The sequence below is a fragment of the Petromyzon marinus genome, chromosome 35 (assembly GCF_048934315.1).
Source record: "Petromyzon marinus isolate PM22_M1 ecotype Great Lakes invasive population chromosome 35, UKy_Petmar_22M1.pri1.0, whole genome shotgun sequence".
Taxonomy (NCBI): Eukaryota; Metazoa; Chordata; class Hyperoartia; order Petromyzontiformes; family Petromyzontidae; genus Petromyzon; species Petromyzon marinus.
The window spans coordinates 8,617,971-8,643,144 of NC_133701.1; the positions used below are offsets into that span (position 1 = coordinate 8,617,971).

Here is a 25,174-nt window from a genome sequence, read left to right on the forward strand (position 1 = left end):
ATGGTGAGCGGGCCCGGGTAAAACTACGTGGCCGGGAGTCAGAGCCATTTCCCTGTACATCTTGGGGTGCGACAGGGATGTCCTCTGGCTCCAACATTATTTAACATCTTGATTTGAAGCTTTCGTAACTGCAGGAATCCATACTCTTTGGTTATTTCTGTAAAGTCACGTAGGTATAAAATAAAATAAATCACGACGTTTCGGGTGCAACACAAGCGTCCATCATCAGGTGGGAAAGCAAGGTCTGCTGCTGAGGCAGACTGTTGTAAAAGGTTTGAAATGGGTGTAGCTCAAGGGTCATAAAGAAGTGGTTGGGGCCAGTGACGTTAATGTGAGAAATTAGCATGATGTTAATGTGAGAAATTAGCATGTAACTGTAAGATAGGAAAGCGGTCTCCTAAACGAGGGCACGGTAGTGGCTATGTGAATGTGAGGGATTAGCGTGATGTTAATGTGAGAAATTAGAGGGCACATAAGTGGCTATGTGAATGTGAGGGATTAGCATGACGTTAATGTGAGAAATTAGAGGGCACGGAAGTGGTTATGTGAATGTGAGGGATTAGCGTGATGCTAATGTGAGAAATTAGAGGGCACATAAGTGGCTATGTGAATGTGAGGGATTAGCATGATGTTAATGTGAGAAATTAGAGGGCACGGAAGTGGTTATGTGAATGTGAGGGATTAGCATGATGTTAATGTGAGAAATTAGAGGGCACGGAAGCGGCTATGTGAATGTGAGGGATTAGCATGATGTTAATGTGAGAAATTAGAGGGCACGGAAGCGGCTATGTGAATGTGAGGGATTAACATGATGTTAATGTGAGAAATTAGAGGGCACGGAAGCGGCTATGTGAATGTGAGGGATTAGCGTGATGTTAATGTGAGAAATTAGAGGGCACGGAAGCGGCTATGTGAATGTGAGGGATTAGCGTGATGTTAATGTGAGAAATTAGAGGGCACGGAAGCGGCTATGTGAATGTGAGGAATTAGCATGATGTTAATGTGCGAAGTTAGCATGTTACTGTAGAAAAGGAGAAGAACAGCGGCCTCTTCGACGAGGGAGTGCGACCCAACGGGTGTTATCCGAAGGGCCGGTGAGTATGAGAGTGCAATTCAAAAGACATGTGAGCACGAGAGTGCAATCCAAAGGCATGAGAGTGCAATGCAACGGAGATGTGAGCATGAGAGATCTAAGAGAGAGGCATAGAGAGAGAGACACACACACACAGAGAGTCGGAAATAACAGCTGACATAGGCAGGTTGGATGGAAACATCACAGTTAACCGCCTCTACGGGGAGGGTTTTCACACATCTGTTAGAGCTTTTAACAGAATGTGAGACAAGAAGGCTCACCTGATCGAGTCGCTAACCTTTCTCAAGAGATGCCGCGATAACAAGGTAATACCGATCGCATTTACACTCACATCTGCTGCTGTCACTTCTCCTAACGCTGAACGGATCTTGTTCAAAGCTAGCCTATTGCTAATCTCAGACAGAATAAGATTGCTCCGATTTGAACTTGATAGTTTAGACAAGACCCTCTTACAATCACATTTAAAATTAACATAAAATGTTCACTTCTGATTGGGACCATGTAGACGACATGACAGTCTCTTCTGCTCCTTCAATGTCAACCAAATGTAAAGTTAACTTGATCGCTAAATTCAAACTCCTGACAAAAAAGGAGCCAGAGCCACACGTTAAAAAGTTAGATGTTAACAAGATTGTCATCAATCAGAGTAACATGTTAACACGATTGTCATCAATCAGAGTAACATGTTAACAAGATTGTCATCAATCATAGTAACATGTTAACAAGATTGTCATCAATCAGAGTAACATCCCAATTTCTGACAGTCTAAAATGGGTCTTTGCTAAACGGTTGAATTTCACAGTCTCTCCTAAACATATCCTAGTGGATAATACAATTGCCCAGGTTTACGTAGCCCTCAAAGGCTTGGGACACATCCCGGCAGACGTTGCTAGATCTGAAATCGCTACTATCCTCAAAAACGCTAAGAAATCCATTAGCAACTTCAGCAAGGACGAGCGTTTTGAACTCTCTAAATAAAAAAAACAGAGATGACATTGTCATCCTCTCAGCCGACAAGGGCAATGCCACTGTCATCATGGATAAAACCACTTACAACAAAATTCAGAACCTTCTTAATAATGGCAGCTATACCAAAATCAACAGAGATCTCACCAACTGCCTAGCTACTAAAACCAACAATATCATCACTAAATCAACTTCTCTAATCGATCAGACTACGCAGAGCTCCCTAAAACCTTCGGCTGCTAGACCACCCAAATTTTATGGCCTTGAAAAAATCCACAAAGTAGGTACCCCGCTCCGTCCTATCGTCTCCACGATTAACTCACCCACCTACAAACTGGCCCGATTTTTGTCTAAGACTCTGCTTTCTTTCACTGGAAAGTCCACCTCAGCTGTACTTCACTCAGCTCACTTGGTTTCTATAATCAAGGACATCTCACTATCTCCGGATGATTTGCTTGTCAGTTTCGATGTAGTATCTCTGTTCACCAATGTACCAGTACTTTGACACCATTGCAATCATTGAAGACTTGGTCCAACAAGGACTGAATCCAGATGTACCAACTTTGGTAAGGCACTGTCTTACCAACACATACTTCACCTGGAATGATACATTCTATAGACAAAATGAGGGTACCCCAATGGGTTCTCCCTTATCGCCAGTGGTAGCGAATGTTTTCATGGAAATTTTTGAAACAGATGCCATCCAGACATCTACACTACGTCCTTCCTTGTGGAAGAGATACGTAGATGACACGTTTGTCATCTGGCCACATGACCTGCCAGCACTGAACCAATTTCTCAACCACATCAATTCTATACACCCGTCAATCAAATTCACCATGGAAGTGGAAAAGGATGGCAAGCTACCATTCCTGGATGTTTTGATCGAGAAGAGACCTGATGGCTCGTTGGGACATTCGGTCTACAGGAAAGCCACCCATACGGATGCCTATCTAAAGCCTGACTCCCACCACCATCCAGCCCAGAAGAATTCCCTCATCAAAACACTACACCATAGGGCCCGTTGCATCTCCAACCAGCACCACCTAGCCAGTGAGCTGGAGCTTGTAAACCAAGCCCTCAGGATGAACGGATACTCGGACCATACAATCCGCAAAACTGTCTCCCCAGCCATGCAGAGACAACCTTCTGAGGATCCAACCAAAACCATCACTTTACCGTATATAGCAGGGGTTACCAAAAATATTTCCAAAATCTTAAAGAAACACAAGATCCAGGTTCGTTTCAATACAGTACACAAAATCCGTGATTTAATCCCATCTGTAAAATATGTGATTCCTGACATGCAATACCCTGGTGTCTACAAACTGAGCTGTGGTTGCGGCAGCAGTTACATTGGGGAAACGAAACGACATGTCTCGGACCGCGTTCGTGAACACAAGGCAGATCTTAAACACGGTAGGACCAATACCTCTACCATTGCTGATCATTGTTTTAACGCTGTGGGCTCACGCGAAATTGATTTTCAACGGAGAGGATGGGTACAAACTGAGCAATCATTGGAAGGACGTTATTAACCAGGTAAAGTCTTAACTGACTGTGATGTTTCCATCCAACCTGCCTATGTCAGCTGTTATTTCGACTCTCTGTGTGTCTCTCTCTATGCCTCTCTCTTAGATATCTCATGTTCACATGTCCGTTACATTGCACTCTCATGCCTTTGGATTGCACTCTCATGCTCACGTGTTTTGGATTGCACTCTCACACTCACAGGCCCTTCGGATTACACCCGTTGGGTTGCACTCCCTCGTCGAGGAGGCCACTGTTCTTCTCCTTTTCTACAATTACATGCTAACTTCTCACATTAACATCGTGTTAATCCCTCACATTCACATAGCCACTTTCGTGCCCTCGTCGAGAAGGCCGCTCGCCTGTCTTACAGTTACGTGCTAATTTCTCACATTAACATCACTAGCCCCGACCACTTATTTATGACCCTTGAGCTACACCAATTTCAAACCTTTTAAAACAGTTTGCCTCAGCAGCAAACCATCGCTTTCCCACCTGATAATGGACGCTTGTGTTGCGCCCAAAACGTCGTGATTTATTTTATTTTATACCTACGTGACTTTACCGAAAGAACCAAAGATAATTATCTAACATCTATTTGGACCACGTAGTTCGTGAAGCCTTCAGTAGCTGTACCGGAGGAATTTCCATCTGGTACAGATACAATGGGAGGCTGATCGATGCCCGGTGCGGTCAAGGGATGGCTCCCTATTGGTCAACCACGTTATGTATGCCGATGACCTGGTAATTGCGGCTCACTCAGAGGAGGAGTTGGAGGCGCTGCTGCTGAAACTGGAGTGTGCCACTAAGAAGTGGGGCCTTACCATCAGCCCCACCAAAACGACGCACCTGTCTGGGTATTTTGTACCATCGGCCACTCCACCCCCACAACTCCCAATCGTTGATGGAGCAGTTGTGGAGAGAGTGGAGAGTTTCCCATACCTGGGCAGTGTGCCCATGACCAGCTCCGGTTTAACAGCAGAGGTCTCACTCCGAATCAGTCGAGCGGCATTATCTTTTCATCAGTTGTGTAACGCTGTGTGGAAGCTACCTGGTCTGTCGCTTCGCACGAAGCTTCGGGTCTTCTCGGCCACGGTCATTCCCTCCCTTCTCTATGCTTGCGAACCGTGGACTCCCCTAATGGAACATCTTCGCTGGTTAGAAACATTTAGGTTGGCCTGCCTACGATCAATCCTGGATTTAACCAGGCTGGATTGTGTGAGGAGCTCACAAATCCTCGAAAGATCTGGACAAAGTCCCATCGGTGAGCTCCTCCGGCAGGCAAGGCTGCGTTGGCTGGGCCATGTAGCCCGCATGCCCAATCACCGCATACCCAAACAGTTTTTGTTCGGCCGGATCGAGGGGGCTAAACGGGCGCGGCACGGGCAAGAGAAGAGATGGAGTGATGTGGTACAGGAGGATGTGGAGCTGAGTGGACTTGCCGATGATTGGTACCAGCGGTCTCAAGATCGACTTCTGTGGAGGAGGCTCGTGAAGGACGCTACTGGGCAGTTGGAGGCAGTCACCCTCCAACAACAACAGAGGGCGGAGGAGCGACGCTCACGTCAACGAGCGGAGCGCCGGGTGGCTAAAGCACAGCAGGTTGGCACAGTAGGGGGCACAGGTGGTGCATCAGCCAGTCGTCTCAGTCAGTCGACCCGTGGCACCTGGGTCTGCCCCGTGACCTCCTGCCAGCGGGCGTTCGACACTTCACGTGGCCTCAAGGTGCACATAGCCTGGCACAAGCGTCGCGGTGACGTCACCGCCACTTAGTGGCGAATGGCGGTTGTTGTTGTTGTTGTTTTAAACACACTTCGTAATATACAAACAATGACGGTGACTATCTAGAGGTCTTGTCAACGTGTGGGTACTCACCTTAGGCGGAGCTCGACGTGTATATTTGGGGGGGGGGGGTAGAGGGAGGGGTTCGCTTTGTTCCTCACATGAGGAATCGCGGGTGCATATAATTAATTACTTTTTTTACTTTAATTGTCAACTACTGAAAATAAATTAATTAAGGTGCCCAGGTTTTTTGGGGGGGGAGGGGGGGGCGTTGCCCCCTCCCCCCGTACCCCTCCGCAAACTCCGCCCAAGGCACTCGACATCTGTTCCTGCAGTCGAAGTAAACATTCTGATTCTGACTTTTCCAAGGCGTCTAGCGCCACGTGAAAGAGTAGGCCAAATACACTTCGGTGTGACTCTCCAGAGATCCCTCCAGTAGACGGCCTTCCACCAGCAGTGGCGTGAGCAAGGCAATTCCAGGGCTGCACCTTCACAGCCACTTTGTCAATCCACTGCTGGATGAGGGCCTTCCCTTGTACATCGTGTCAATCGTGGGGGTCGTTTGGCCATACTTCACCACACTGGTCGGCGGTGTGCATTGGTCAAGAGGGAGGGTGCGCCAGGGCAGGTTATGATACAAACTCACTGCCGATGTTAGCCACTGACAGAAATCGAACTCAGATGGCCAGGTTACGTATTGCAGTGCACTTCACGAGAAATAATTTTTATCTGGCAGCGGAATTTTGAGCGGCGTCGTTTCCATCTACAATCTAGAGAGGGCCTCTAGAGGGTCTTTGGCCTACTCTTACACGCTGGCCAGATGTTGTGTAAGAGGTGGGACTAACCACACTTTACCCCACCATTCCAGTCTAGAAACTGCTGGGAACCCATGTGTCTTTTGGGGTGCCGCGGTGGCTATGAGATGTTAACTACCTCGCCTGGTATTAGGAGGTCGTGGGTTCGATCCCGACCCGAACGCCTCCTGTATATTTTGAGTCTTTTTCCCCTCCACATTTAGCATCAACATGACGAGTTTAGAGTTTTTGACACTGCTATAAATCTCCACGTGATAAGCCACTTCGTTGAGCTATCATTTGTAGGCCCATGTCGCTTCTGAAAAAGATTTTAATAAAAAAAAAACAGTTTCGTTTATTTTCACTGCTGGGTGGACAGAGGGAGTGGTGGTGGTGGTGGGGGGGGGAGGTGGAATTTGAGAAACTTTCAACATCGTCTCCACTGCCACGCGGGGGATGGGCGGGGGTACGCAATCGAACCGGCGACCGTCTGGAACGCAATTTCGGCGTGATAACCACTGAGCCCCCTGGATGTGAACTCTCGACCCCCGCGGGGAAGTTGCGCACAGCGCAAACAGCCGTGAGCGGGTGCGCATCGCGCGCGCGCTCACGGCAAGGAGCGCGCGCGCATTACGCAACGCGCCTCAAAGCCACTTTCGCCGACGTCAATCTGAAGAAAAATAAAATACACAACAACCGCTCTGTTCTCTGCTGCGCGCCGCTCAAAATTCCGCTGCCAGATTATTTTTTTCTCGTGAAGTGCACTGCAATACGAACCTGGCGATCTGCTGTTCGATTCCTGTCAGTGGCTAACGTCGACAGCGAGTTCTATCATAACCTGTCCTCTGCTAATCTTGATTTGAAGCTTTCGTGACTGCAGGAATCCATACTCTCTGGTTCTTTCGGTAAAGTCACGTAGATAGAAAAAATAATCATATTAATGTTTCTATCTACGTGACTATCCTGTGCTCTCTGCTGCGCGCGCAGACACACACCACCACTATCACGGCTCTTACGCGCTCCCCGACCCAAGTATCGCAAAGACATTCGAGTGGAAACAATGCGATGTCATGCTCCTTCTTGTTTGTTTGCTCGTTGAGTAAATGTGCGCTGTGTGTGTGCAGTGTGTCCTCACGGTTAGCGCTACGCTGCGCTACGAAACCCGGCGAACCGAGTTCGATACCCGCTCACGGCCAACACCGGTGACGATTACCTGAACCGGTCCTGGGCCTCCATTAGGTCGTCTCAGCCCCAAATGAGTACCTGGTGCGGTGTGTAAACATCGCCACTGGGGGAGACAAATGCGGCCGGGTGTGGAGTTGGACACCCAACCCCCTCGTGTGCCTTTGCCGGCCTTCACAGGTGCTCGCTAACAGCACTTGCCCCGGGAGTCTTGACAAGGCTATACGGGAGAGTCTTTGTCTTGTGTGAGAGAGCAGTTCGCGTGCTACGAAACCCGGCGACCCGAGTTCTATTCCCGCTCACGGTCAACGCCAGTGACGATTACCTGAACCGGTTCTGGGCCTTCCCTAGGTCGACTCAGCCCCAAATGAGTACCTGGCGTGAAATGTAATCATCCCCACTCTGGAGATAAAGGCGGCCGTGGTGCTGGTCACCCCCCCCCACCTACCCCCCTCGCGTGTCGTGCAGGCCTTCATAGGGTGCTCACTAACAGCACTTGCCCCAACAGCCTGTTAAACGCTATCCGGGGGATCTTTGCCCTTGAGAAAGTCGGGGGCATGTTTTGTCATGCGCGCCACTTTGAACGCAGGCGACTGTTGAGGAGCGGACGCGGGACAGATTAGTGGTACATCGGGAAGTCACGGAATGTTTTTGAGGGTCCCGTTTTTGCACGTTTGTAATCGTATTAGGCCTCTGAAATGGGATTAGGCCAGGGATTTTTCTTTTTTTTGCGAAGCCCTGCATCGGCGCAGAGAGAATTCTCCTTTCGAACTTTCTAGATTTCTTTAGTTCCCCAAGTAGCTTGCTTGCCGTTGCCTCCTTTGTCATTTCACTTCGTTCTTTTGTTTGGACGACTTTCTGCAGATAAACGCCCGCATATCGCCCCGCTGTGCAGATGCCATGCGAATCCTCACCGCTGTCGGTAACGATTCGGTGAATGCAAACGGCAGGTTTGCGAGTTCAAATTTAAGCTCGGGGAGAAGACAACGGGTGTCGCCCAATGGATATAATCACCTCCGCCATAGGAATGTGGAATGTCCACAACTGGCTGAGACATGACCCGTGACTAGAAGGGGATGATGGCCGGAGGGTCATGAATAATGATGGAGTGACTGGAATGGAACTCGTCTGAGAGCGCGCCCGCTGCGGAGAATGGAGCGAATTGAAGTCCCCCACTTAAGTCGCTATGCCCAAAGTTTTAATTGAACAGTTTTTTGTTACTGTTTCATAATTAACCAGCAGGGTAATGTTTTATGATTATTGACATTATAAAGCTGGTTTGAATAAAAACATAAATACACGTGATTTTGTCATGGAATTAGCAAAAGAAGTTGTCAATGATGCAGGGCAGCAAGACAAATGTCACCACTTGAATGGGTCTCGGAGGTAGCTCTACGACATCTGCTTCCGCGGGCCGTTCTCTAGCACGAAGGGTCGCAGCTCCGTGAGAGATCCGAATGGGGTTCACCGTCTCGTGCCATGACACCGACATCACAAAACGGGATTTTTTTTAAAAAAAATCTCATAAAAACATTATACATATTTGGGCACGTGTTGAGAAGAGACAAAGACGCGACTAGAAGGGCTATCGAGATGCCCCGGGTGTAGTGGGGCAGAATGAGTAGCGGGAGGAAAGCGAGTTGAGAAGGCGGTGGATGCCCTCGGGTCTGCATGCGACTCGAGAAGAGAATAACCCCGCCATGAATAAATAACGGAACTTCTGGCTTCGACGAAGAAGACTCTGCTGCTTGAATAGTCGTGCAATGCATAGTCACGCAATGAATAGGCATACAATGAATGAGCTCACAATGAATATTTATGCAATGATTAGGCATTCAATATATATACATACAATACATTTGTATACAATTAATAGGCATACAATTAAGTCATACAATTAATTTCCATACAGTTACATTTCGTACAATCACTAAGCATGCAATGATTACGCTTACAATGAATAGTAATTCTATGAATAGGCATACAATGAATATGCATACAATGCGTAGGAATACAATGAATATACATACACTAAATTTGCATGCAATGAATGGCATACAATGAATAGTCACACCGGAACAAGACGCGTACAGTATAGAGGCGCGATTGCCGTACACGCTGGCTGGGGCAGGACGCGTCGCTGGGCAAGACGATCAGAATAATCGAAATCGTTATTTTAAACTGCAGGATGAATCCGATGAGCTATGAAGCTCTTGTGCACAGATGACCAGTAGGGGCGCGTCAGCAAGTTACAACAGCAAATACTGCAACACAAAATATAGGAGGGTCAAATACGGAGGGGAAATAGTAAGCACGTCACTCAATATACACATATATATTTAAAAAAAAAAACGAATCGTTATATAAGTCCGACTTTTTGAACACTAAATGTAAGCTTGGGCATTGCAGCAAGCACACCAAGACAACACAATCACAGGTCATCCTCGCAGCAGCGGCGACGTTTGGCTGCTGGTCATTGAACAAAGGAGGTGGTCACTGCATCGCGTGGCGCTTCCAGACGCGCTTCTGCGGCCGTCTGGAACGCTCTTGCGATGTTAGGAGGCCCTTGGGAGCTTTGTACTTTCAAATCGTCTAGATTGAAACATCACTTCTCTAGAACTGCTCTCTTAGTCTAGCTTGTTGTCCTCCTCCCAGCCCCCTACACCCCCGCGGCACCTCCGATTAGTACGGCTGCCTACGCACGGCGCGAAAGAAGTGCAAGCAACAATACGTTCATACGTTCAAGTTGAACACTCGACAGCACACGGGGGTTAAACATCGAAGTAAACAAATCAGTGGTCGAGACTAACAACGGAGTGGCGGCCAACGGAGTCGAGAGAGGAAGAAAGAGAGAGAATGCGGAGGTGGTGGGGGGGGGGGGGGTGGTGGTGGGGGGCATCCACCACCAGCGCATGGCGGAAACAAAGCAACGAATGCACAGGTGCGTCGCGGGTTCTGTCGTCGAGTGGAGATGGTTGGGGCGGCTCGGGTAGGGGGGGGGGGGGAGGCGTTTCATCCAGCAGAGCTTGAAAAGAAGGGGGGGGGGGGGTGGGTCGGGCGGGGGTTCCTCTGGCTCAGCAAAGAAGAATTATTGAGGAATTCGAGTGTTGATTGTGGTCCTGGGGGACTCCACCAACCCCCCCCCCCTATCCCTACCCTCCCCAGATTGTGCGGCGCGAAGCAATAAAGCGGCCGCTGTGTTGGCTTCGGAAAGTTTTTTTTTTGTCTTGCAGTGAACCGTCAAGACATATTTCGCGATCAAAATGTGATTTCATGGCAAGTGTCGCGCGCTCTTCTGAAATCGTAATTAGTGTTGAGTGGGGGGGGGGGGGGGGAGCGGTGGTGCAGCGGTTAGCACTACGCAACCCGGCAACCCGAGTTCGATTCCCGCTCACGGCTAACACCGGTGACGATTATCTGAACCGGATCATGGGCCTCCCCTAGGTCGACTCAGCCTCAAATGAGTACCTGGTGCGGTGTGTAAACATCGCCACTGGGGAGACAAAGGCGGTCGGGCGTGGTGCTGGCCACCCACCCCCTCGTGTGCCGTGCCGGCCTTCATAGGTGCTCGCTAACAGCACTTGCCCCTACAGTCTGTAAAGGCTATACGGGGGATCTTTGTCTGTGTGAGTGTTGTACCTTCACAATGCGCGTGCGTCAGTCCGTCTGTAATGTACAGATGGGGTGGCGGCAGCAGCAGCAGCGATGAAATGGTTAGCAGATTGTGCCACAGTCCAAATGACCCGAGTTCAATTCCTAGAAATGCACAGTGGCAATTAGTTCCATGATTGGGCCAACACTTTTGAAACCTTGGCTACAATTGCATCGTGTTGACCACTGCCGGTGGTGAACGTGGAGAAAAATACACAATTATAATCAGCAGCAGAACATGGTCAATCCACTGCTGGATGAAGGCCTCCCCCAAGCAGCTGCCGTCTCTTGTGAGCCTACGGCGACGTAATAACGCGCCTGGCCCCTGCACACGAGCTGATTCCATCGCTCCATCTCCTCGGTGCACGCGCTCTGTCTCTCTCTCTGACGCGTTCCATTCTTTGATTGCCACTCCATTATTTGCCTTGACCATCGACCACCGTATCCCTTGCAGTCAAGTGTTCTGCCCAAGCCCAGTTACTTCTCTTGATACAAAAAAACTGAACACATTCGTCAATAACACTGTGGCCTTAAAAGGGCAAAAATATATAATAGGCGACGTTTCAGGCAATGGCCCTTCTTCATATTACATAGAGAGGCCAGAGAGATAGAGCCAAAGAATTTGGCTATTGGCCAGAATGTCGAATGTTATTTTATTTCTTTTTAATGCCAGAGAGTTATTGACCAGTGTTGTTGTTGCCAATTGTTCTTGTGCACCACTACCAACGAAGCACCACATAATTAGTTTTACTTCTCGTTCTAGTTTGTGTCGTGTCATCAAACGAGTATGCTCTCTAATCCATCTCTTCCTCTTTCTGTCTCTCAATTTCATTCCAAGCATGCACTTCCATGCTTCTTTGTACTTTATCAATCCAAATTGCTGTTTTCCTTCTGTCTCAATGTGCCCCTTTATCATTATACGTGCCGAATAACGTTTGCCGAAGCTGAAACGCAGATGAATTTACGTTAACAAGGTCACAACTTCAATAACACATTCCTTATTACTCTTTGAGTCTTTCGATAAAGTCACGTAGGTATAAAATAAAATAAATCACGACGTTTCGGTTTGAAATGGGTGAGCCCAAGGGTCATAAAGAAGTGGCCGGGGCTAGTGATGTTAATGTGAGAAACTAGCATGATGTTAATGTGAGACATTAGCATGTTAATGTGAAATCGAAGAGTGGTGCAATCCAAAACGGCATCTGAGACGAGGGCACGGAAGTGGCTATGTTGATAATCTCTCTTATATCAAAGCGTATTATATTTACTTGCTTATACTTGTACCTCGTTGACTACTATCCGTGAAAAGTAGTGAACATCGAGATGAATATATTCTGGACCATCATCAGCCATGATCAGTCCACTGCTGGATGAATGCTTCTAACCCCGATCTCTATCTCTCTGGCCTCTCTGTGTGCTGTGAATAAGGATTGCTGCCTGAAACATCGCTTATATATTTGTAGTGGATTCACTTGAGAGACACACAAATTCAGGAGGCAAGAAGTTTATTCCACGACCACCACGGGGTAACTACATAATCGGTAACCACCACGGGGTAACTACATAACCGGTAACCACCACGGGGTAACTACATAACCGGTAACCACCACGGGGTAACTACATAACCGGTAACCACCACGGGGTAACTACATAACCGGTAACCACCACAAGGTGACTATGTAAACGGGTCAGGTCAGTCGGCACACTGCCTGACCCACGATGCCGAGCACGAAGACCAGAGACCGAGGAGAAGACACAGCACGGCAGATTCCGTTGCACCAGACAGCCCCGATGGGACCCCGGGAGCTCCCTTTTATACCCCCCAGCGTGTCCCCGCTCCGACCTCGGCCACGCCCCCTTCTGGAACCTACTAGAAGGTTCTGGGTCACCTTCCACGTGTCTTCTGCCTGGCTCCGCCCTCGGCCACGCCCCCTTCTGAAACTCACTAGAAGGTTCTGGGCCCTACAACACGTGTCCCCTCTGTCACCTTTGGCCTACATCCTCACCTTGCCCTGTCACGTGCCCTTGCCAGCCAATCGGGCTACTACGTCCTCAAATGCCTCCTACTCTGCCAGCTCCCAAAACCATGCTCCCCTAGAGGCCTCTTGCATGACATCGTGTACTCTGCTGGCAGAGAGGGCTACTACACACGCAATTCCTCTCTCTGTCGGTAGATGTCGATAGGCGCCGTAGGGACACATTATATGTCACTACATATTCATCCCTTTTCCGTAATTAAGGCCACGCAGTGTCATTACACAAATGCGTCGAGTTGTTAGTAATTACATGTTTAATCGATTGCATATCTTCTCACACGGTAGATTTTATTCATAATAACAACAATCATAATTTACAGCCCTTAGTCAATCCACTGCTGGATGAAGGACTCCTGTCTCCCCCACCCCCAGACACACCTCCCAATGCCCTGTCAATCATGGCGGGTCTTTGACCGTATACTTTCGGCACACTTGTTCCGCACGGGTTGTTGGAGGAGGGAGCGGTTCGGACATCACGCGCCACTGATGTTAGCCGTGGCGGCGATGGCGGGCGGGGCGGGGGGGGTCGAACCCCTCCCTTCCCCCCCGTCTCAGCAGGGGGGGAAGGGGGGGAAGGGGGGGTCGCTGCGCAGTGCACAAACAGCTGCCTGCGGCCGTGCCATTTCCCACAGTCCATAAACACGCGAAGTTGTCAAGCGGCAAGGAAATCCGATTCACGTAAGGAACAAATGTGGACAATTGGCTGGGGAGTCCCTGAGGGATTGTGTCATAACAGCGCGGGAAGGAGTCGGGGTTGTTGTTGTTGCTGTTGATGACTGTGCTACGAACCACGCGATCCGAGTTCGATTTCCGGTCACGGCCAACATCTAGTGGCGAATTACATCCCAACTATTTTTGAACCGCCACCACCGCCTCACCCGCCGCGCCAGCATTCGGCAACCCACACTGACCAGCGTGGTGAAGTATGGTCAGACAACTGCCATGAACGGACAGGGGCAGCCGACGATCTGTCGCCGTGACATTTGGTTGAATCCACCTTGAAGCCCCCCAAAAAGTGGTTTTAAAACCGAGCATTCGCGCTTTGCTGTTGCACCACGGAGTTCCCCGTCGCCCTGTTACTCGCGTGAATCCTTTCACGAGTGGAAATTAGCCTCTGCTACGAAAATAATATACCGCATATATGAAACAATGTGAGTATGCGGGCTCGGGCAGAACGAGGTTGCCAGATGAGAGTTCTTTAGAACTGATTTTCGTGTGCAGTTTGTTGTGCTTCCCCGCACCCTCCGATTAGCACGGTTGGCTACGTACGGCGCGAAAGAAGTTCACCGTGCATACACATCCGAAGGAGGGATGATAGCAGACGATTGGTCAGGAATTGGTGAGGGAGTGGCAGCTAAGGGATGGAACGATTTCATCGCTCCATCTCCACCCTTGACGCACTTCGCGGTATGATGATGATGATAATAACAACAATACATTTGGGATGGGGGGGGGACCACAGGTGGCAGCCCAATCCGCGTCATCTCAGCGTCACGCTCCACCACCACCACCACCAACCCCTCCACCTCCCCCCACCCCTCGCTGTGAAGTTGGATGGCAGTGAACTCTACACGGACATCAGATTCCAATTAACCAGTGGCCGTAGCCCGGCATCTATTTCCCTTGAAGGGAGAAGGGGCGGGGGGTGAGGTGGAGGTGGGGGTGCCTCGGTGTTTTTGTGGAGTGAGCGCACGGCCAGACCCGCGCGGGGTGGGTCTTGAGAGTCCCCTCGTGTATCGCTCGTGCTCCGCTTTGGAGGCTCTCGTTCTCATCCTCAGCTTGTTGTTGTTGTTGTCTGCTCGTTTTATATGCCTAATATTTCACAGTTGCTGAGCACAGCCACCAAATACCCAAAGAACGCCTGGCGGCCAGTAACAACCGACACTTTTAGATTTGTGATTGATAAATTGGTTATTTTGGACCTGCAGATGACGATAGAACTAAACTTTTAAGCTAATTTTTATTTAACCAGGTAAGGCTCGCTGAGCATTTTTTTTTTCAGACGCAACCTATCACAAATGATAGCTGAACGAAGTGGCTTATCACGTGGAAATGTACAGCAGCCAAACAACTCTAAACGCGTGACGTTGAGTCTAAATGTGGAGGGAAAAACCGGAGGACCCGGACACGCAAACTCCAAATATACAGCAGCAGCAGCAGGCATCAGGGTCGGGATCGAACCCACGACCTCCTGCATACCAGGCGAGGTAGTTAACATCTCAAAACCGTGGCGAGATGTTCATTCAGAGGCGCTCGTTTATTTTGAATGAGGGAATCTGCGGCGGGCGAGCGGACCAGTCCTTTGCGATAATATTTGGGTTGTCTTGATTTTCCCTTGGGTCGTGAGTTTGCCTTTCTTTCAATTTATCTGAATTAAGTGTTGTTTGGTCGATTTAAAAAAAAGGTTGCTAAATTGATGGAATATATTTACTGTGTTGAACTATCGCCGTGAGCCATGATCTACCCACTGCTCGATTGAGGCCTTGCCAGGCCGTCGCGTTCGCTCACAGCCATGCGAAGCCACAGTCCGCGTGGTTCCTGCACACGTGCTGATCGCATTGTGTGCTCCCTCCGTTTGCTGCCAGTCTATCGTTAGGCTCGACCATCCCTTCTAGAAACGCGTTCTGCCCTGCTCTGGCCCAATTACTCTTTTAAAAGTCAATGTCTCTTACTTGCCTCCATAAGGAAACTATCACACTCGAGGCCAGCACAAACATTTAGACCTTTTTCAAAAGTTTTCACTTCATTTATTGTTCCCTACGAAATAAAGTTAGCACTGAGTAGATTATATTCTTGGTTCTTTCGGTAAAGTCACGTAGAAGAGAAACATTACAATAATAAAAATATAAAAAATACAATTCTCACGACGTTTCTACTGCAACACAAGCAGCCATCATCAGGTGTGAAAACCACAGCAAGAAAATTTGAAAAAAGTTGCGGTTATTTTTAACGTTAGCACCACGGAGAGCGATTTGGCAGTTATGCAGATGGACGAGTCCATCTATGTTCGGAAAAGAGGAGGGGGGAGACGAAAATAATGGATGCGGTCTGAAAGCCACCGTAAGCGTGAACAATCAATTAAGACCCGAAATGTTTTTTCAAATCCTTCCAATTATTGCTAAGCCAAAATCCATCTTCTCGGTTAAAATTGTCTCTGTGTTTGTATATGTGGATAGCCTCATGAACGAATTTCTCATGGTAGCCAGATGGCTTGCAAAGAACCTCTGTCTGAGTAGATTGTTGCAGTTGTGCTGCATAAGTTTACTGTGTGTTTTCGTGTTGTGCCACGTGTTGGGTCAGCACGATGTCAGACGCTTCGCTCCACATGCTGGGAACTCCTTCTTCTTAAGGAACTGAATTCTGAGCTGTGAATTCAGCCATTCTGGTCGCATAGAAGCTCTCGGCACGTGGCACGAAACGTCGGACATCGTGCCGAACAGCGTGCGGCACAACCCGAAAATGAATCGGAGAACAAAATATTATCATTGTATCTTTTCCTGCAAGTGGATGAAACGAACGGCCAAGAACAACAATGGAGTGGAAGCCAGGGGACGGAACGCGTCCGAGTGGACGTCAACCGCAGGAAATGGAGCGATGATCACGGCTCCATTGTAGGTGCCCGGTGGATTGTTGTTACATCGCACACTTGTGGAATTCTAACAATTATTCTTAATTTACTTTTATACGGCGTCTTCCACTGAAAGATCACAAAGTGCTGTGCAAGTGAAAATGTCCACAAGTCCATAAATAAAAATAACAAAAATACCAATGTCGTGCGATAGTGGCCATGCAACCCAAACAATGGACTTCACGAACAATGGTGTAAGCCACTGTGGTCAGCGCTCCTTCAACAGAGGAGGAGGAAGAGCAAAACGACACGAACTCTCTCTCTCCTAAAGCCCTCTCGTCGTGGCTGGCAGACCTTGACATTGGCATTGAGCTTCTGAACATCTGGTCATATAGATCATTGAAATGTCAAGTGCGATACAAGGCAAATAACGTTCGAGTGAACAGATTGCACTGGGCCATTGATCTAGTGCTCCACAAGCGACGGACTCGAAGTGAGATGTCATTCGTGACTTGCATGTATGTTGTGTTGAACTTCTTTCGCGCCGTACATAGACATCCGTGCTAATCGGACTTAAAAGCATCGACTGACGGGGGGGGGCATTTCACAGATGAGGATCTGCTTGTGGAGGCCTTCATCCAGCAGCGGATTGACCAAGGACAATGATGATGCTAAGGTGGAGCAATGCTAGTTGTAAAAAAAAAATCGCAAAAATGCAGGCTACCGCCAAACGCAACCACACCGCCATCCCCAGCCTGACAGTTTCCTGCCATAGAGAGCCTGTGTTACGTGGCTGATCTGTGCTGTTTTAGCACCATTTTTTCCTCTCTCTCTCTCTCCCTCCCTCTCCCTTTCTCCAGGAAATTTCCCAGGCGCTCTCCCGCGCTTTCCTGCGGTGTTTATGTTAGAGGGAAGCAGAGGGGGGGGGGGGCACTCGGTATAGCGCGATTTTTGGTATTCTCAGTCAGCCCGTGGTTGCTGCCGCTGATCATAGGCAGGTGGGCTGGCTGGGAAATCTGTTCGCCTGGAATTTATTCTAAAAAAAAAATGACATTCGCGGAAAAGGGGCCCTGGCGATGCGACTGCGCCTGTGCTGGGTTCTTTCTTTGTGTCAAGCGCCTCGAGTTATTATTCAGGCCGCAAATCATTAGAGCGACGAGGAGAGTTTAGGGCCTGCGAATTCAAGGACGGCGTCATCCACCCTGGCGTACATGAGCGCGTCGCCGGGCCGTCGGCACGCTGCTTGTGATGCCAATGCGGGCGCCTGCGGGCGCTCGTCGACTGCCAGTGTCGCAAGAGCGATAGGAGATCGAGTGCTTGTTTGCGTGCGTGCGTGCGAGCACATGCAAAAGGACAAATCATATCCCGCCGTGCAACCTACGTTGACTTTCGTTGACTTGTTGAGGGCCAACAGTCAATGTAGGCGGACAGGGCACACGACGGAGTGGGTGGGGTGGCCAGAACCACGCATTATGATGTTTAAACACCGCACGAGGTAATTCATTTGTGGCTCAGTCGGCCTAGGGGAGGCCCAGGACCAGTTCAGATAATCGTCACTGATGTTGGCCTTGAGCGGGAATCGAAGTCAGGTCGCCGGGTTCGTAGCGCAGCTCATTAACCGCTACACCACCGCTCCCCACACACACACACGGGTTGCACATTCATAATCACAACAACAGGCGCCATTCAGCACTGCGGTGACGACGCCACAGCGCTTGCGCCAGGCTAGATGCATTTTGAGGCCGTATAAAGTTTCGAAAGCTCGCTGGCAGGAGGCCACGGGACAGTCTCACGTGTTATGGATTAATTGAGTTGACGTGCAGATGTACCACCTGTGCTCCCCGCCGTGCCACCTCGCTGCGTTTTAGCCGCCACGCGCTCCATTTGCAGATCTGAGCATCGCTCCTCCACCACCCGTTGTGTTGGAGGGCGACTGCCTCCAGCTGACCGGTAGCGTCCTTCACTAGCCTCCTCCATGGAGGCTGATATTGACACCGCTGGTACCAGTCATCGACATGTCCACTTAGCCCCACATCCTCCTGTACCACATCACTCCATCGCTTCTCTAGCCCGTTGCGGCACCCGTTTAGCCCCTGCTATATGACAGTAATAGAAGCTACTGGGGCATGCTGTGGCTGGGCATGCGGGATACAAGGAGGAGCTCACTGATAGGACTGTGTCCAGATCTTTCAATGATGTCTGAGCTCTTCGTAGAATCCAGCCTGGTCAAACCCAGGATGGATCGTAGAACGGCAAGCCAGAACTTTCCAGGTATCGAGATCAGGCGCCACAGTGACGAAATGTCAACTACCTCGCCTGGTATACAGGAGGTATACAGGAGGTCGTGGGTTCGATCCATCGACCCTGACGCCTGTAATATTTGGGTTTGCGTGTCTCTCTCTCTCTCTCCCCATGGTCGCGTATATTTTTCTCCGGGTCCTCCGGCTTTTCCTTCCACATATAGAATCAACATCACGCGTTTAGAGCAGTGGTTCTTAACCTTCACTGCAATAGTTAAAATGTGTTTTTATAATGTTAATAAATACACGTGTTTGCTTAGCTTCTAAAAAAATCTGGCCATGTCCCGCATCCCCAGAAGGGGCTTCTCGCACTCCCAGGGGGATGCAGTGCGCACCCCAGGTTAAGAACCTTGATACAGCGAACTTTGCTGTGTCTGTTCCACCTGAAGACGGAAACTTGTGTTGCCTCCGAAACGTCGTGATTTAATTTAGTTGTTTTCTTTTATTTTATTTTACCTACGTGACTTTGCCGAAAAAAACAAAGAGTATGAATCCTTGCAGTCACGAAAACTTCAAATCTAGAATTAAGAACCACGTGTTTAGACTATTTGTCTGCAATACATTTCCACGTGATAAGCCACTTGGTTGGGCTTTGAATTGTGGCCAGGTCGCTTCTGAAAAATAGCTACATAGCTCAGTGGGCCTTACCTGGTAAAAATAGTGAAGTTTCGTTTCTTTTTTTACAGTTTTTGAAATAGATAGCTTTAAAAAATGGATACAGACAAAACTTCTCCCTATAGCCTTAACCGGCTGTTGGGGAAAGTGCTGCTAGCGAGCACGCCTTTGTCTCCCCAGTGTTGATGTTTACACACCGCACCAAGTACTCATTTGAGGCTGAGTCGACCTAGGGGAGGCCCAGGACAGGTTCAGATATTCGTCACTGTTGTTGGCCGTGAGCGGAAATCGAGCTCGGGTCGCCGGGTTCGTAACGCGGTGCGCTAACCACTCCACTCTCACAATCACGCATGCGCGCACACAAACATCATCACGCCAATCAGATACAAATTCGCAGACATTTTTTACGTATTTAAAAGCGCCACTTTACTCTTGCAAAACAACGACGAACTACCGACACAAACTTTAACATGAATCCATCCGGGCAGTGTTTGTTGCGTCTTAATTAACTACCTTGGACGTATTTTTTTGTCGATATGTCCCGAATGGTCGGCTTGACTGCTCGCACTGTCAGTCGTGACTTATTTAATCCTGGCAATCTACATCATAATTATCACACCGCACGTACCTGCAGGCGCATGCACACGGGCAAAGCTTAATTGAGCCAGAACAGTCCGGAATGCGTTTTCCAGGAATTATCAGTCTGCTGATATGATCATTTGGAATACAGGGTAAAATAACATAAGGTATTTTTTTTTGGATAGGCGTAGCTCGTTTTGTAGTGGTAGCGCCTTACGCCGATAAGTCCCCCTTCTACAGGCCGACCGATAGCGGCGTTTTGGAAAATAACGAGGAACAAATGAATCTCTGGACACTCCAAGCAAGAAGTTAAAATATTTGCGATGCATTATTCAATATGTGTCAACGTTTGAGGCAAGCTTAGCTGAGCATTTAAAAATATAATATAAGATCATTCCTTTGACGAATTACAATATATCATCTTAAAAAAAAAATTGGGTGTGATGGTGGAGCGGTGGAACAGTGTTTTTAGCGGTAATACGAACGCAATAACCTGAGTTCGATTCCCGACCGAGGCGAGTGACATCTGAATGACTGCTGCCACACACCATGCAACCCCCTCTACCTTCTTACACCAAACCGCCACTGACCAACGTGGTGAAGTATGGTCAAACATTCACCAGCCCCCCCCCCCCCTTCCGTAACCAACACGGAATGCGTGGGAATGCCTCCCTTCAGCATAGGATTGACACAAACGGCTTTACTTTATAAATAATGCATCGCTTCCTTCCCTCTGCTAGAAGCTACGTTTTATATACGATGTTATTTTATATATATCTACTTTCCAAAATATATACTGCACAAACAATCGATTGCCTCGGCATATAAACCCAGCGTAGGAAGTTACCCTCTATTAACTCAAGCTAAGATCAACACACAGGCCGTGTCGTGTGTACGTACAATGAACGTGTGTGTGTGTGGTGTGGTACACACACACACACGTGGCACGCACACACACACGCACGCACACGTGCGTAAATATTATTGCGAGCGTTTTGCAATGCCGCACATAGACCACACACTGGCGCTGTTGAACTTAATTTGTGAGACGGCTTAAGCTTTCTTTTTTTTAAAGAACCCTTTGAGAGAAACCCCCCCCCACACACACATAGCAGCAGGAGCACATGAACACTGAGAAGCACAGCTTCACCACTCTACTACCCCAGTGTAAAATAAATAACGACCCCGAACAAACGCAGCTTTATGCCTCCTCGGAATGGCCGCGCGTTGAATGGACGTGATTCTCCCTCTGGGCAATGTCCGTTCTTTCTGTTGTTTTCTGTAAGCACCGCAAAAGAAGTTAGAGAGCTAAAGGCGCAGGCCCTGCAATTGCACGGCTCACGTCCCTGCTAGCGGAAAGACCCACTCCCCCCCCCCCCCGTTCACCCCTCCCCCGCACCCTCCACTCGACGGAGAGCGGAGGGGGAGCCCCTCTGCAGGGCAATTTTGGCCTGGGAGCGCACAGACTTCACCCCATCCTGTCGAGACCTGTCCATTGACTCGACTGGTTCACCACGTGGGTACAGGAGCGGGGGACTGGGGAAGGTGGCAAGTGTGGGAGGATTTAACAAACGTGCGCAATTGTTTGAATTGCCGCGCCAGGAGATAGAACCGGCGACCTCTGGAATGTATGTCCAGTATACTGCCCGTTACACTACGGTAGAACACATTGCACATTTTATTTTGTCAGTTGAATTCATAATCCCAACAAGAGGCCTAATTCCCCCGTGGATTTTTTTTTTCTTCCGGAGGCTGCAAAAAAGTCCACAACCTCTGGACTTCCCGGGCGGGGATCTATTTCCCGGAGCTCAGCCCCGTACAGCTCTGACCTCATCCCCGTACGAGCTCCGACCTCATCGAAACTGACATCGTTCACAACTGTCACGAAGAGTAAGTGGGCTTGTGCGGGACACGTCGCGTGTAGGAAACTTGCAGCACGTCTTACAGCGCATCGCATTACCGCGGTTGGTCACGTACGGTGCGAAAGAAGTTCGACTTACGTACGTCAAGAGGAGTGAAGGCAGCGGCAGCCAACGAACAGAACGCATCCGAGAAGACCAATCTCGTGGCAGAAGGTGCTCAGTGGATCGTTGTATCGAGAGCCCACGAGGGTTGGTGACGGTGTGGGGAGCCCTTTAATCGAAGAACTGATCGATCACGGCTCTTATTTGTTGTTGTTGTTGCGCTGCCTTCATTATCAGCTGCGAGCTATCCACTGCTGGATTAAGGGGGGGGGACTATCCCCACGCCGGCCCCATCACTCGCTGTCACGAGTATCCGCGACACCGGTAGCACATTGGCGGATCAGCATGGCTCGGAGGTGGTCACGTGTCCTCCCGCCGGGCGCGTTCCCTCCGTTGGCTGCCGTTCACGTCGCCGGTTCGCGTCTCAATAAAATAACATCGTACGTGAAACGTAGCTTCTAGCAGAGGGAAGGAAGCGATTAATGATTAATGATGTAAAGCCGTTTGTGTCAATCCTATGCTGGAGGAAGGCATTCCCACGCATTCCGTGTAGGTTACGGGGGGTGGAGTTGGTGGCTGTTTAACCATACTTCACCACGTTGGTCAGTGGCGGGTTGGTGTAAGAAGGTGGATGGTGTGGGTGAGTGGGTGGCAGCAGTCATTCAAATGTCACTCGCCTCGGTCGGGGATCGAACTCAGGTTATTGCGTTCGTATCACCGTTAAAAACATTGTTCCACCGCTCCACCATCTCACCAAACATTGTTTTAGATTATATATTATAATTCGTCAAAGGAATTATCTTATATTGCATTTTTTTAATGTTCAGCTAAGCTTGCCCAAACGTCGAAACGTATTGAAGAATGCACAGCAAATATTTTAACGTCTTCCTTGGAATGTCCAGAGATTCATTTATTCCCTTTCCAGCCCATGACGCGTCCTGTTCAGGGCCGACAGATTCTCAACAGTTCAAAAAAAATAACCATCTGATTTCGCTGAACGCGAAGTTTTGTTTCGCTGATCCGCTGCTCGCTCCCCCTAACGCCTCTCGAGTCTCGATTTATTCCCAAGCGCGCATCTCTCGCCGCGGTGACGAGCCGAGTTTGATGTCTTGCGGTGGATGAAGTACATCCCAACCTGCGCCTGCGTGTACAGACGCGCGGCAGCACATTAGTGTAGCGTATAAATGTAATGTACACTTTAAGGTGTGATAATACGGAGCGGTATTAATTGTAGAGGTTTTTGGTTGTTTTTTTTTTGGGGGGGGGGTGTAGATCGCGTAAGTACAAATGTGTCGTTGAACCCGCCACCACCCGACACAGCCAATTGGGAAGGTTTGTCACGTAAACAAAACGTGACAATTAGTAACTAGTTCAGCACACCGGTGTATACGCGATCTATCCCCCCCCCCCATAAACACTATTGATAATACTCTTTGGTTCTTTCGGTAAAGTCACGTAGGTAGAAATAACATAACATTTATAATATTGGTTGCGAACGCCTCCGTGTTAAACTCACAGTGCAGTGTATATTGACACAGTGTGTACACAATCGCCCGCAGCTCTGTAAGTTTTACCCGGGAGACGTGCTGAGTATTGATGCACAGGCGAGTTGCGCGTGTGGCTACGTTTATTGCATCATCGTCGTATTCCTGCTGCCTATTACTCAGGAAAATCTCGGTGAGTCATCGGACTATTTTCTTTCAAGAGAGGCCGTACGTCGGTTGGGGAAAAAAACCCCTCGGAGCGTCCGCACAGCTGGATTCAAGAATCCATCGATGCCCCTGGCGACTCCCGGTCACCTTGCGGGCCCAAAGTCCACGACACATGCGGTACTCGCGGGCAGTCTGCCATGCAAGCGCAACATTTGTTTGTGCAATAAACCAGGTCCAGGATTGCTTGACGCAAGGGGCACCACGGCGGAGCTGCGTTGCGACGGGAGTCCAACTCAGGTGGCCGGGTTCGGAGCTCAGCGCGCAAGCCGCCTCGCCACCCATCCCCACGCCGTGCGCAACGTCGCAGTCGCCGCTCGCCACGAAGTGTCGGGGGAAATTCGCCACGACGCTCGCGCAGCGCTCGGTGCGCTTACGCGATGCATCGATGCACGGTCGGCAATATGTACACGCACAAAGATCTCCCGTATAGCCACCTTTGTCTCCCCGGCGATGATATTTTATACCCCACGGCAGATGCTCGTTTTTTTTAAGGCTGAGTCGACGTAGACGAAGCACGGGACACGTTCTGATGAGACACAGAGACACGCACGTGTTACAGAGACCAAGATGCCCCGTATACACGTGGCAGACTTTTGAGGCAAGTGCTGTTAGTGAGTACACGACGGGGTGGGGCGGCCATAACCACGCCCGGCCGCCTTTGTCTACCCAGTGGCGATGTTTACACACGGCACCAAGTTACTCATTTGAGGCTGAGTCGACCTAGGGGAGGCGCAGGTTCGATTGAAATAAACGTCAGTGATGTTGGGGGCCGTGAGCGCGAATCAAACTCGGGTCTCCGGGTTCGTCGCACAGCGCGCTCATCATACACTCTGCCCATCACACACTTAACCATCACACACTTAACCATCACACACTCACCCATCACACACTCGCCCATCACACACTCACCCATCACACGCTCGCCCATCACACACTCGCCCATCACACACTCACCCATCACACACTCACACATCACACACTCACCCATCACACACTCGCTCATCACACGCTCGCCCATCACTCACTCGCCCATCACACACTCACCCATCACACGCTCGCCCATCACACACTCGCCCATCACACACTCGTCCATCACACACTCGCCCATCACACACTCGCCCATCACAAACTTACCCATCACACACTCGCCCATCACAAACTCACCCATCACACACTCGCCCATCACAAACTCACCCATCACAAACTCACCCATCACACACTCACCCATCACACACTCGCCCATCACAAACTCACCCATCACAAACTCGCCCATCACAAACTCGCCCATCACACACTCACCCATCACACACTCGCCCATCACAAACTCACCCATCACAAACTCACCCATCACACACTCACCCATCACAAACTCACCCATCACACACTTAACCATCACACACTC

At 49.4% G+C, this 25,174-nt stretch overlaps 1 protein-coding gene and 1 long non-coding RNA gene across 13 annotated transcripts in view; one reads left to right on the top strand and one right to left on the bottom strand.

Moving 5' to 3' along the window:
- LOC116948931 (nuclear factor 1 A-type) overlaps positions 1–25,174 on the top strand; it is a 387,014-nt gene that overhangs the window by 63,476 nt on the left and 298,364 nt on the right. The window lies entirely within an intron of this gene.
- The window catches only part of LOC116948933 (uncharacterized), a 69,524-nt gene that overhangs the window by 20,270 nt on the left and 24,080 nt on the right, over positions 1–25,174 (bottom strand). For 2 of the 6 annotated variants that reach the window (XR_004403874.2, XR_004403873.2), the window contains exon 4: positions 10,987–11,103. The exons of 1 other annotated variant lie outside the window; for it this stretch is intronic. This is a non-coding gene — a long non-coding RNA (uncharacterized LOC116948933). Of the gene's footprint in view, positions 1–9,145; positions 9,612–10,986; positions 11,104–24,206; positions 24,299–25,174 lie in introns of those variants that run through there. 3 more of the 6 variants (XR_012945992.1, XR_012945991.1, XR_004403872.2) reach the window with 3 other exon arrangements.